The sequence below is a fragment of the Camellia sinensis genome, chromosome 7, assembly GCF_055761805.1.
Source record: "Camellia sinensis isolate YWXY chromosome 7, ASM5576180v1, whole genome shotgun sequence".
Classification (NCBI taxonomy): Eukaryota; Viridiplantae; Streptophyta; class Magnoliopsida; order Ericales; family Theaceae; genus Camellia; species Camellia sinensis.
In genome coordinates, this window is record NC_138967.1 from 61,727,827 (window position 1) to 61,741,361 (window position 13,535).

The window sequence follows — 13,535 nt, forward strand, 5'->3', positions numbered from 1 at the left end:
TACAAACTCTACACATTAAACGGTTCGGATTATTAAAATGGGACTCGTGATGAGTCTCACGAGCCCAACAATACTGTCCAATCTACAAAGTAGATTAGAGACCCTCCCTCCCATTTCAAATAACTTCCATGAAATGTTATTTTTGAAAAAAAAAAAATACTAGAGATTTAATGTTTTATCAAAAAATTTACTGGAGTGTGATTACCACCGATGACAAAACAAGTGTAGCTAATACCAATGGTATATAGAGACATGTATAATTAAACAAAAGATATAAATTTTAATGTTAAAGCGTTGAGACTCGTGTCATTTTAGTTTTTGACTTTTCAATTGTGACATATTTGACCATAAATTTTGAATTTTGTTTCAAATAAGGATAATTGAAGATACCATTGCTCAATTTGAAAGGTAACGTTGTCAATTTGATAAAATATAACTAATTTGACAAAAATAAATATCAAAAAAAATATTTTTGAATTATTAAAAATTAATTCTATTCACCAAATATAAAATTATGTAAAATTGATAAATCATTTACACATTTATTTATTTATTTTTCTAAATTAATTTTTATTATGTGTTTGGATGATAATCATGTAATGAGTAGTTGTTAGGTTTTTAATGTGTAATAGATATATTTAATATATGAAATGTTTTTAGTTTTAGATTTTTTGATTTAATAGATTGATTTAATAATGATATCAAAGTTATCATCATATTTGAATTTTTAAAAAATAAAAACTAATTTAATGAAAATAAAAACAACCATCTATTACATGATCATTATTCAAACACATAATAAAAGCTAATTTGGTAAAATAAATAAACAAATAAATGTGTAAAAGATTTATCAATTTTACATAATTTTATCTTTAGTAAGTAGAAATAATTTTGAAAATTCAAAAATATTTTTTTGACATTTATTTTTGTTAGATTAGTTTATATCTTATCAAATTGACAACTTTACACTTGAAATTGAGTAATAATATTTTCAATTGTCCTTATTTAGAACAAGTTTCAAAATTTAGGGTCAAATGTGTCACGATTGAAAAGTCATCGATTAAAGTGACATAAGTCCCAAACTATAGGGACCTTTAGTGTAATTCGCCCCATCATTTTTCAAGTAGTAATAGCATGATTAAAGGACAAAATATTTTTTATGAAAGTTATACTTCCGATTATAATATAATTATACCAAACTTGTGGACTTGTCTTAATGGGGATTAGTGTAATTAATCCTAAATCATATGAGCGTTAAGATTTTAAAAAGTTTCTTCTTTTGAATTTGGCAAAATTATGAAAATTCCTATACACTATCAAAAAATACAAAAATCCCTCTTATTACCTCAAAATTACAAATGGCCACAAGAAAAAAAAATAGGGGAATTTTTTTTAAGGTCTCTGGTATTAAGATTTTATAAAATAAATGACATACAATATTTTCATAGTAGTGAAGGTCACTCAACATTTATATAGAGAAAGTTTGATTCAGAGAAATTTTGTCGAACTTAGATAAATTTTCTCCTAACTAAGAGAAATTTCTCTAATTTCACAGAGAAATTTCGAGATTTCTCCGAGTTAGGGCCAAAATTTCTTTAAGTCGGGTGAAATTTCTCTGAGTTGGGCAAAATTTCTCTAAGTCGAATTTTCTCTGTGAAAATATTGAGGGACCTTATCTAATAATAATAATAATAATAAAATATCTTGGAACTCTTCTACTACACAAAATTGGGGAAGGATGTTTCACTAATTTTTCCTTATTTTAAAATATATTTATGACATGATTAAAAATTACTAATTGAGCCGATGATTTATTAATAAAGTTGTCGTTTGGCAAAAGCTTCTTTAGTTGGCTTTTTTGAGTTAAGATTGTTTTACCTTGGGACTAAAAAGTTCGTTTGGGTTTATTTTTTGACTTTTTTGACTTCTGCAAGAGAAAAAGTGAAACAATTATGATTTGGATATGACATTTTGTTTTATTAACTTTTTAGCCTATTTTGTGTTTTAGTGTGTAATTTAGCCCCAACCTCTTTAGCCAAACGAAACCAAAATAGGTCATTTATTATGCGATTAGAAACTTAAAATGGTAAGATGTAGTTTCCAAAATCACAAGGGACAATCTGTTTTCTAAGTAAATGTCCAGGAATATATTTATAATTTATCTTATAATTTTTGAGTTTTTGTATAAAAAAAAATGCAATAAATTTTATAAATTTGATATAGTTATATGGACAAGTAGAGAAATTCCAACACTACTCTTTATTTTACTTATTTATCCACACAAACTGTTTAAAGAGCCTTCCAAAACTCTCCATATGTAGCTAGCTTTGAAATTTTTTGTTAAAATGATTTATGTCGTAGCTAGTCCATTCAAGGATGTAAAATAGGAAGATGGTAGCTAACGTATCCAACGTGCCTCTCTTGATGCTTGTCATCTTCCTGTATCTTTAATTTCATGTTTTAATAAAATTTTAATCTGCTGATCAAAAAAATACCCAACATGCCTCTTTTAAAAGCTCATTGTAGATGCTCTTAGGTCGAAGGTCCTTTCTTGAAACTTTTTTGCCAATAGGCCTAAACTTAAACCTTGTTTGGTGTAGCTCAGCTCTTTTGCGCCCCCTTTCGAAAACTCAAAAAGAAGCCCTACAGTTCGGATTCCCGCGGTTCTAAATCTAGTCTCACAAGTGCAATATGAAACTGATATACACCAAAGAGTCCAAATCCAACAAATCGTTTGGAAATTTGATTTTGAATCAAAAATGCCAAAATTGGACTGCTTTTCCAGATACAGAGTCACCACCTAAATGTTTTATTTTGAGAAAATTTAGGAAACTCATGACTCGTGCCAAAGGCCATGTGTCCGTCATCACCAAAGTTGCCTTGGCTCGGGAACTTAGGTACGAGAGGGAAAGGTCATGAATTGAGCACCCCCGCTCACTCGATCAAAGATTTGCCTTTACTAATTATGATATGATTTTTTATAAACATTATGTGTTCTTGTTCTTGTTATTAAGCTAGCTTTACTATGTGATGCGCACAAGCAAGTATAGACTAGTTTGCCCGAATTGGAACAACTCAATTTCATGTTTATTTTGCGAAAATGGTTTGAATTTGCCACCTCAAGTGGGCTTAAAGTTGCGAATTTTTCCACTCAACAAAGTGCGCTTAAAATGTACATTCATTAAATCGTTCTAATTCAAATAACAAACCTTCATCCACATGCATTCAAGTAGTTAAACAAGTAAGCACTTAGCCTCATGGCAAGCATACTAGTCATGGAAATCACTCACACTCATGCAAGTATGCTAAAGCACTAAGAACTCACCAAGTACTCCAAGCTAAGAAGATATGATTTAGAAAAATGTGCATGACTCCTAACTATGCAAAATGACTAATGTAACACATGCAATAATGCAATTAATAGGCTCGGCTACTAATGTGACACATGATTCAATTAAATAACATGCGCTTGAAGCATGTATTCAAAGAATGTTTTGAAACGACAATGCAGTTAGAATGATGGGCCGAGCCTCGGTGCATGTAATACAAATGAATGGATGCAAGCATAAGATATGCTAAATTAAAAATATGTCCCTAATCTAACCATCAAAATCGGTTAAATAAAAGGGAGAAAGACGTGGGGTTGGAAGACATATACATTATTACATTTTGCTCTCACGAAGGAAAGTCCGAATGAATAAAGAAAAACTAACCAGCAACTAATTAGGGCTAAGCTAATTAAGCTACGCTACTTAAACTAATTAGGATAATTATTACAAACCAAAATGAAATAAATAGCTAAACTAATTAACTAATTATTACAACATTTTGAACTAATTACCTAACTAACTAATTAAATAATTACAAGACTTGTAACTAATAATTAAACTAAGTAACTAAACTAAGTTAATTTGTTGCTCCGCCTCGGGAAATGAAAGATCTGCATGCGCATGCTTGGTTTTTGCCCAAAAAGATCTCCATTTCTCTCTCAGAAGCCTCTGTTTGCAAAGTTGAACACTTCTAGGATCATTTTGCTCCGCCTTACCAACATTCTGCTGAGGTTTGCATTAGTGGCCAGCCGGCCACTGGTAGAGACTGCTGGCCAAGTGCCGGCGGTGCCCTGCAAGCCACCTGCTGGCCATGGATAGTGGCCTGCTGGCCATTGATGCACTATTTCACCTGCTGCAACAGAGGACAAACAGAGCAAAAGGAAGGCATTCACACAGATTGTTTGCACAACTCACACCTCATTTTCATGAACAAATCCAAGGAGTTGTGAACTTAAGCCACAAACCACCAATTCAAGCAATTTCATTGCATGATGGCTTGTGACTCAAGAGGTGCAAGTTCAATAAATGCAACAATGAGACATAAACCTCCTCCCTTTCATGGAAGATCAAGGGAAGAAGTTGACCTTAGAGACTTGGATCATTTCATCACTAACAAGTATGAAATGGTCCAAGTTCCGTGTGTTCAATTAACGTCTGATTGAACACATCAAAAACACAACCAAATTCTTATATTGGCTCACTTTTAGTTCGAAGTTTTAATTGCTCATTTTATCTTTACCAACCATTCCTTAATCCAGTTAAGTCCAAAAGGTGAATTAAGGTCCTCTAAAGGGAAGGAAGTGTCAAACAAGGGGTAGTTTAAGGCATGAGAGAAGTTTCATGCCGTTGGTAATGAACCCTCAAAAGAGGATTAAACCATTAAGCATGGACCTCAATCCCAAGCTTAAAGAATCCCAAGTTTGAAACAACCCTCAAAGAAAATTTGAAAAGCCAAGAAATGAGGGAGGTTGCAGAGATTATAAGTACTGAAATGAAGTGAAAAATGACACCAAAGCATAGAATCAACTCAAACAAGAGGTGCCTAATGGCCTAAAACACCATTCTTGTGAGGACCTTTACACTACAACCATGCAAAACAAGATTCAATTTACCCAAATAGCTCAAAATAGAGCTAAAGCAGTCTAAAACAAAGGCAAAAATGTGCTGGAGTATAGCTACAAAAAGCTAGAAAATCATGCTAACATGTGGAATTAACTAGGCTAGCAAACAAGACACAACGAGGGGAGGCTAACCCCTCCAATTTTGGACTTCAAAACATGTTTTTTGCCACTGAAAATACTTTGAAATTCAGTGGTTAATGGCCCAAAAAAGGTTGGTTTGAAAGTGTGAAACGAAGGTGCAAAAGCCTTAGAAGCCAGGAATAAAGAAAGGTGAGACACCTCCCTAACCTTAAATGGCTTAAGACACCAATTTCATGGTTTGAAAAAGGCTGTAAGGTTTGAAATGGGGTGTCTATAGACTCGTCATCGGGTGTAGGATGAAGGGTTGAAAGGCTCAAAGCTGTGACATTCCACTGGGGACTTCGAGCACTAGACGAGCAAACAGACTCGTCATCAAGTGTACCTGCAAGAACATCTAAGTCTTAAAGGGCCGTAAAAAATGGAGTGTCTACAGTTAACCCTCTTTGACAAAACTTGGAGTCATGAAATGATGTGAGTGAATGTCAAAGCCTAGAGATGACCTATTTTGACAAGGTCGTAAGACTTGGACAAACAATCAAAACAGAAATAAATGGTTGCGCCCGTAGGTTGCTTACGTGTCCCTTTGCAAGGAATCAAACCAGCGTAGTTCTGGGGCAACATGCAAATGATATACATGATGCAGGAACATAACTTATGATCATGCAATGATGCTATGCAATGAAACATTTAAATGCAAATGCTATGCAAAGAAATGCCACACTTAAACAAACTGAAACAAGGCACAACAATTCTGATCATGAAAAGAAGCAAGTAAACAAACACAAGTCCAAACTACAATTCATGCAGAAAGGATGTAAGAAAATAAAGCTCAACTACGCGACGCGCAGGATAGACGAAGGGCGACGTAATCGTCGGGCACACCCAAGGTCTCAACCGAGGTTCTAACGCATCACATGCGGAAGGAGAAAAAAGATGGTGTGAACACCGGGCGCACCCAAATGCTTTTAACCGAATGGGTGGTGTGAACACCGGGATGTACCCGAATATTTTTAATTGAAGGAGGTGGTGTGAACATCGGGACGCACCCGACTGTTTTTAACTAAAGGGGTGGTGTGAACACCGGGACGCACCCGAATGTTTTTAATCAAAAGGGGGTGGTGTGAACACCGGGATGCACCCAAATGTTTTTTAATCGAAAGGGGGTGGTGTAAACACCGTGACGCACCCGAATGTTTTTTAATCGAAAGAGGGGTGTGTGAACACTGGGACGCACCCAAATGTCTTTAACCGAAAGGGGGTGGTGTGAACACCAAGATGCACCCGAATGTTTTTAACCGAGGGGATGGTGTGAACACCGGGATGCACTCGAATGTTTTTAACCGAAGGAGTCCTGATGTGTCTCATGCGAGAGGAGGAAGAGTAAAAGGATACGATCTGAAGGGCACGGACGATTGTACTTGGAACTCCTTTGAATGAACCATACATACAATATCGTGCATTTCCAAGAAAGAAACCTAACATGTGTAATTATGTAGGAATGCATGTTCTATGCAAGACAAACAACTGAGATAGAATGTTAATGGCATGTTCAATGCGAGAAAAAAAACTATCAAGAAGCATATTCTATGCATGATTGATAACAGGAGCATATTCTATGCGTGATTTAAAAGCGGATGCACATTCCATGCATGATTCAAGAACGAATGCAAGACACGCAAGCAATTCTCGTGAGATGCATATCTTACAACAACATATGTGAAATGCATATTCTATGCCACAAAATGAAATGCACGTGCCATGCAACGAATAAGAAACGCATGTTCTATGCAAGATATCAAAGCATGATTTGACGAAAACAAACTCAAAGGCAACTTCCGATTCATCTCTCAAAATAATTACAATGTATCTAAAGGATACACTTCATTCATGCTTACAAGTGACGAACATCGCGCATCGAAAACATAGTTTTAAGCTTCCATAGAGGCATTCTGAACCAAACAGTGAACAATCCCTTCAATTCTTGGGAACCAAGGATACAAAACATCATCAAGAACCCAAAGGAGGCTGCTGGCCACAAGGGAAGGCCGCCGGCCAGATGCTGACCAACAATGATCCTTGCTTGCCATCGATAGCAGTGCAAGGGTTTTTTGGTCAATTAGCCTTGGGTCATTAAGTATTCACCTCCACACTTCATTTCCTTACTTCCTCATGCCCAAAAATCATCTCTCTCTCTCTATAGACACTCATTCTCTCTAGATTTGCGCTTTCTACGAGTTTTTCAACACCCCACGCGAAGTTGATTCGTTAAAATCTCATTATTTCCTTCACTTTGAACCGATTGAAATTTGATTTCGGCGCTTCTTTCCTTATTTCCACCATTCTAGGCTTATTCCCCTCGAGTTTCTCTCGAGTTTTGCGCACTTTTCCCCACTTTGACTCTTTCCTTCATTTTCTCTCTCCTAGGGTTTGAGTTTTTTCAAGTTTACCCTTTTTCTTCATTTTTCTTCACTTTTCACCCCATCTCACATCTATTTTCAAATGGCGGACGAGATTCCTCATGACGGGGCTCCTCTGGAGGTTCCCTTAGTAGTTCCACCTATGTTTGGAGGTAGAGGAGCCGATAGCTGACCTTGAGGTTGACTTATAGGTAGAGTTTGAGCCCAAGGTCGAGCCGCTACCACTGAGGGTACGACCTTTCGATTCAATGAGATAACACCCACAAACACATATATTGCCCACTTCCAGAGGCATCAGACGCTTCACCAAGTTTGCCCGCGGTGTATCGGAGGACCTTTTGCTAAGGGAGCTAGATTCTCACTTGTCGGCCATTACTGTTGAGGTAAATACCCTATTTTTCATGTATTTCTACTTCATGTATTTCTGCCTTTAGTTACTTGCATTTCCTGCACTGCCTTGTATTAGATTCACTTGATTGCATTTGATTTCATTTCATGCACTGCCCTATATGTTATGTATTTCATGTACTACCCTTATCTGATGCATTTGTCTTCTGCCACAGTGCGAGTCTCGCGCCTTTAGAGGCTATGGTGCTACAACTGCTTGAGACTGGTATGATGAGCTCCCAGCTGGAGTTTGTGACATAATTGATGAGGCGGGCTTCGGCCTCTTCTGCTCTAGCTTGACCAGGGTCACCGCTAGCCGTCCCCTCCTAGGAGCACTGATGGAGAAGTGGTGGGATACCACCAACTCCTTCCACTTTTCCACCACGGGAGAGATAATGATGACTCCTTACGACTTTGCCATGATCACTGGCTTAGATGTAGGGGGCGATCCGATCCCTATTGATACAGTTGTGGAGGAGTGAGAGGTAGCCTGGTTCAAGCTGCTGGGGGCATACCACCGAACGGAGATGGTCAGATGCACTTGGTTCGCAGAGCGATTTAGAGGGACTGAGCCTGAGACAATAGAGGAGATCAAGCAGTACGCCAGGGGCTTCCTGATGTTTTTTTTCGGTACCACCTTATTTTCGAACAGGTGGAATACCATTGGCCTGTATTTGTTGAGTGCCCTGGTGACCCTTCCCCGGGTTCGTTTCTACGACTGGGGTAGAGCTGGCCTCACCACACTGTATGGATATATGAGCACTACCTCCCGTTTGCGGAGAGACTCGATTGGAGGCTACTGGCGAGCCTGGGAGGTACACATCTTAGTTCCCTCTTTGTACTTTACATTTTTTTTACAGTTTCTGCCTTACATCTATTTCACCACATGCTTTCTGCTTCACATTTTTGTATCTGCTCAAACACTGTTCATACACTATGCTTTCTATTTTGCACTTTCTGTATCGGCTCGATATTGTGTTGATCACATACCACTGCATTTTTCCTGTAGCTATGGGTATACGCATACTTTCCGACTCTCGCCATGGAGCCTGTAAAGGAGCTTCCGTTGACAGTCCCATATTCATGGATATACGACGGTCAGCTTTGCCGTAGGACCCATGAGCCTTTCACATTCTTCAAGCAGTACTTCGACACAGTAGCTGCCCATGAGGTAATCCGAAAGCACAGTCAGTTTTTCTTTGAAACTGTTTTGCTTGACACATTTAGCAATTGACAGCAACTAATAATCTATACAACTCCTGTTTGCAGATCACATGGCTGCCATGGGCCTTGATGCCAGGGGGTCCAGGACTAGTTTGCCGACGCCTGGGCCGTCTCTTGCTATCGCATTCTGCTTGAGGGTCCGGTTTGCTGGGCTTGATTCTTGGGTGAGCACTTCGTGTGCCAGATTATGGGCCTACTGGACCCGATCGTCCCGATGGCTCCACTAGAGTCCATACGGTCCACAGAGAGTCTATTTGTTGAGGAGTTCATCCAGTTCATGATGGGCCTTGATGTCAACTTCTTCCAAGCGAAGGGTGACTATGCAGCTTTCATCATAACACACCTGATGCCGCCCCTGACCGGTGTTCGTGGAGTTGAGGAGGCGAGAGCTCTTGCTGCCAAAGCAAGACACAGAGTGACCCGGGCGAGCAGGGCTCGTAGCAAAAGGGCTTCCTGAGCAGGACAGAGGTTGATTGGCCAGAGCTTCCCACCATGCTGACTTGCTGGTGACACACCGGGGATGCCTACCAGATCTTAATCGAGCCCGCATCAGCTGGTCATGAGCTTGTCGGGGTACGAGGCCTGACTCCGGTATGAACCACACTCTATATTTACACTCCATATTTCATTTCAGATATATTCATTTGCAGATACTAACCATTCAAATACATTTGCAGGCTTCCATCGAGTATACAGGAGGCGCCCTCGAGCTGATAGCCTAGCTGGTGGGGATGGTACAGAGGAGAGAGGCGCTGCTTAGCCTTTACGGTGTTTAGGTAATTTCTTCATCTTTACATCATAGACATCAAATTTCCACTGACATTGACATTTCAACTGAAAACTTCCTAAACTACACTGATACATTGATTTGATAGACTGCATCTGACCCATTGGGCTTGCATACTGTATCCACACACTACAATCACACACTGTATTCACACATTGCATTGATACACTGTATATGATTTATGCATACACTTACTCTGCACATTCTGCTTGCATCTGATACACATGCTATAACTGATGTGATAACTATTTTTTTAGATCCCACCCATACCGATGGCGCCAGCGGTAGTTGCGGCGCCTGACCAGTAGTACCTTCTCCAACAGTAGGGAGGAGAGAGAAGCGGGCTCCAGCACGCGGCTGAGGCAGAGCTAGAGGCACTCGAGATAGGAGCTGCCCTTCAGAGCCCATTTCGAGTGATGATGATGCTGAGACGAGCGACTTTGAGGAGGTAGCGAGTCGGCATTCAGACTCATCTGAAATTGGAGATAATGAGCCGGCTCGGGTTCCGAGAGCGAGGGCGATGTCGAGGCGACCTCCGAGGTGGATAGCGGAGATGGCTTTGGTTCAGACTTTGGTTCAGAGGGACAGTCAGACAATGGTGTCGATGGAGACAGTGCGCCATAGTCCTCTCCTCCTAGAAAGATAACGAAAAGGGCTTCTCGAGCCTGAGGTGACCAGCGCTGATTTTTTGTGTTTTTTCTTAGTTTCCTTTTCTTTATAGTTTTAGCACATTGTATAACTTCATAAAGGTTTTATTTGCTTTAGAAACTTGTACTGCCCTTTTGTAAAAATAACCATGATCAAAATGAAAACCGATTTTTTTCTTTGAAAAAGTGTTATGTTTTGCATCATAAGCACCACTTAGCATGGAAATGAGATTGAATTTGATAATGAAAACTGAACATTCGCATTGACACAACATTCTTAATTGGGTAATGAACCGACCAACAACTGAAAACAATATAGAACTCAATAAACAAAATGACAACAACTCAATAAACAAAACAACGACAACTTGATAAGCAGAAACAACACAAATACAACTCGATAAGCAAAGCAAAACGAATAGAACTCAACAAACTTGCTAAAGCCCAAAAGGACTCAAAACAAGACTCTAAAACAGGCTAAAAGCAGAACAAAACACATGCTTCCAGCACTATTCAACATAAAAAAGGATAGTAGGTCAGAGTGAGAGACTACCAGCCATGAATGGTAGTTGCCGGCCATGTGTTGGCCATGACGGACACGTGGCCTTTGGCACGAGTCATGGGTTTCCTAATTTTTTCAAAAATATTTAGGTAGCGACTCTATATCTAGTAAAGCAGTCCATTTTTGGCAATTTGATTCAAAATCGATTTTCCAAAAGATTTGTTGGATTTGGACTCTTTAGTGATTATCTATTTCACATTGCACTTGTGGAATCAGATTCAGAACTGTGGGAGTCTAATACTATAGGACTTATATTCAAACTTCCGAAAGGGGGCGCGAAAAAGTCAAGCTACACTCAGCTGGCCAGTTTGTTTGGCATCTCTTCACTAGCTCGGGTACCAAGCAGTGAGGCTGAGCCATTAATCCTTGCTGATTCTTTGCTAGAGATTATTTAAGAGCTCCTCCACCACTACTAAAGCTTCATTTCCTCGAGTGGACTTGAGCACTTGCATAGATTTACTACAAACATTTTCGAGGATTCCATTTGAAGCTTTACAGAGGCCTATCATCAAGAATGGTTTCCTTAAATATTGCCAGGCCTTTGCGTAATCCAATCTGGCCTTTTCAAGCCACCTATCTCAGGCAGTAGACACCATAGACTTTTACATCAATATCTGCCAAATGGCTAAGGCTACAGAAGAAAAATTGTTGAAGGATAAGGAGTTTGTATCCCATATCCATGCTGAAGTGTTTGAATTGAAGGGACAACACTCCTATGCCTCCTAGTTTCGATCCCAACTATTGGAGAAAAAAGCTCAACTGGAAGAAGAGCTAGCAATAGTCAACCTAGACTTAGATCAAAATGCCAAGAAGTTGCAAATTACTAACCAGAGGCTAGCTAACAAAAGACAAGACATGGTTACAACCATCCAGTTGTTCCCGTCCCTTAGGGGTAGAGAATCAATTCTAAGGGAACAACTGAAAACATTGTATTGATTTTTGGTCCAATTTGTGGCTGCGTGTACTCAATTCTTTATGAAATGAAATCTTTATTTGTTATCTGAGTGCTTCATGCCCTTTTATTTATTTTTACTGCTGCATTTGTCATACTTATTGTGTTTTCCACACAGTTGGATAGTAAGACTTCAAATACCTGCCATTGATTTTCTTGGGATGCACATATCCATTCAGATTTCTCAAATGGTATGCTCCCCCAAGCAAGACTCTATGAATTTGGTATGGTCCTTCCCAATTAGGTAACCATTTGCCAAACTTATGGCTTTTAATTCCTATTGGAAGTATTGTTTTCCATACTAAATCACCTTCATCAAAGCTAATGTGCCTGACTTTCTTATTATAGTTTTTGGTTGCCTTCTTCTTTTGGAAAAGAATACTATTTAATGCTGAGATTCTAGTTTCATCCACATTTTCTAATTCCAAGAACGTGCTTTGATGGTACTGCTTAGAAGTTAACTGGTCCTAGCATCTTACCCTCAAGGATTTTATATTAATTTCCACAGGCAACTTTACATCATGTCCATATACTAAGGTATAAGAAGGGATCCCTATACTTGACCTTGGTGAAATTTTATAGGCCCATAACACATCTAACAACAAGTTATGCCAATCCCTAGGATTGTCTTCCACAACTCTTTGTATTCCTTTTTTTAAGGATTTGTTAGATGACTCAGCCTGACCATTTGCTTGTGCATAATAAGGGATAGAATTAACAAGGCTAATTCCAAACTCTACATCAAAAGATTTTACCATCTTTCCATAAAATACAGTCCCATTGTCTACAGTTATGGTCTATGTTATGCCAAATCTATGGATCAATTCCTTAATAAATCCAATAACTTCAATCTGATCTACTGCCTTATAAGGCTTAGTTTCTACCCATTTAGTGAAGTAATCTGTAGCCACTAGAATGAAACAATGTTGCTTCGAAGAGGGAGGATGTATTTTTCTTATCACATCCATTGCCCATCCTCTGAATGGCCAAGGCTTCACAACTGCATGCAAATCAATTACTGGCACATGTCTTATCATGCCATGCTTTTGGCATGCTTGACATCCTTTTGCATACTCTATGTAATCCTTTAGGATAGCTGGCCAATAGTAGGAGTGCCTTCGAAGTAACCATCTCATCTTCACACCAGGCTGATGGGCACCACAAATGCCTTCATGCACCTCAACCATAGCAGTCAATGCGTCCTTTGGCCCTAAACATTCTAACAGCAACCCATCTACTCCTCTTTTGTAAAAAGCATTGTTATACACTATATATTGCATCGACTGTAATTTAATTTTCCTATTGGCCTTCGAAGATGGGCCAGTTAAATATTGAATGATTGGATGTCTGTAATCATGCTTTTCTAAGTTATTCTGGTTAACTTCTACCAGAATACCCCTTTTAGCCAAATGTGGTATTAACTTTTGATATGTTGCTTGACTTATGTCCCCTTGGGTATTCCCTTTTCTTCTGAAATTCGAGGCCTTCTGAGCTACATCACTGGCCTTATGGTTCATGAATCTTGGG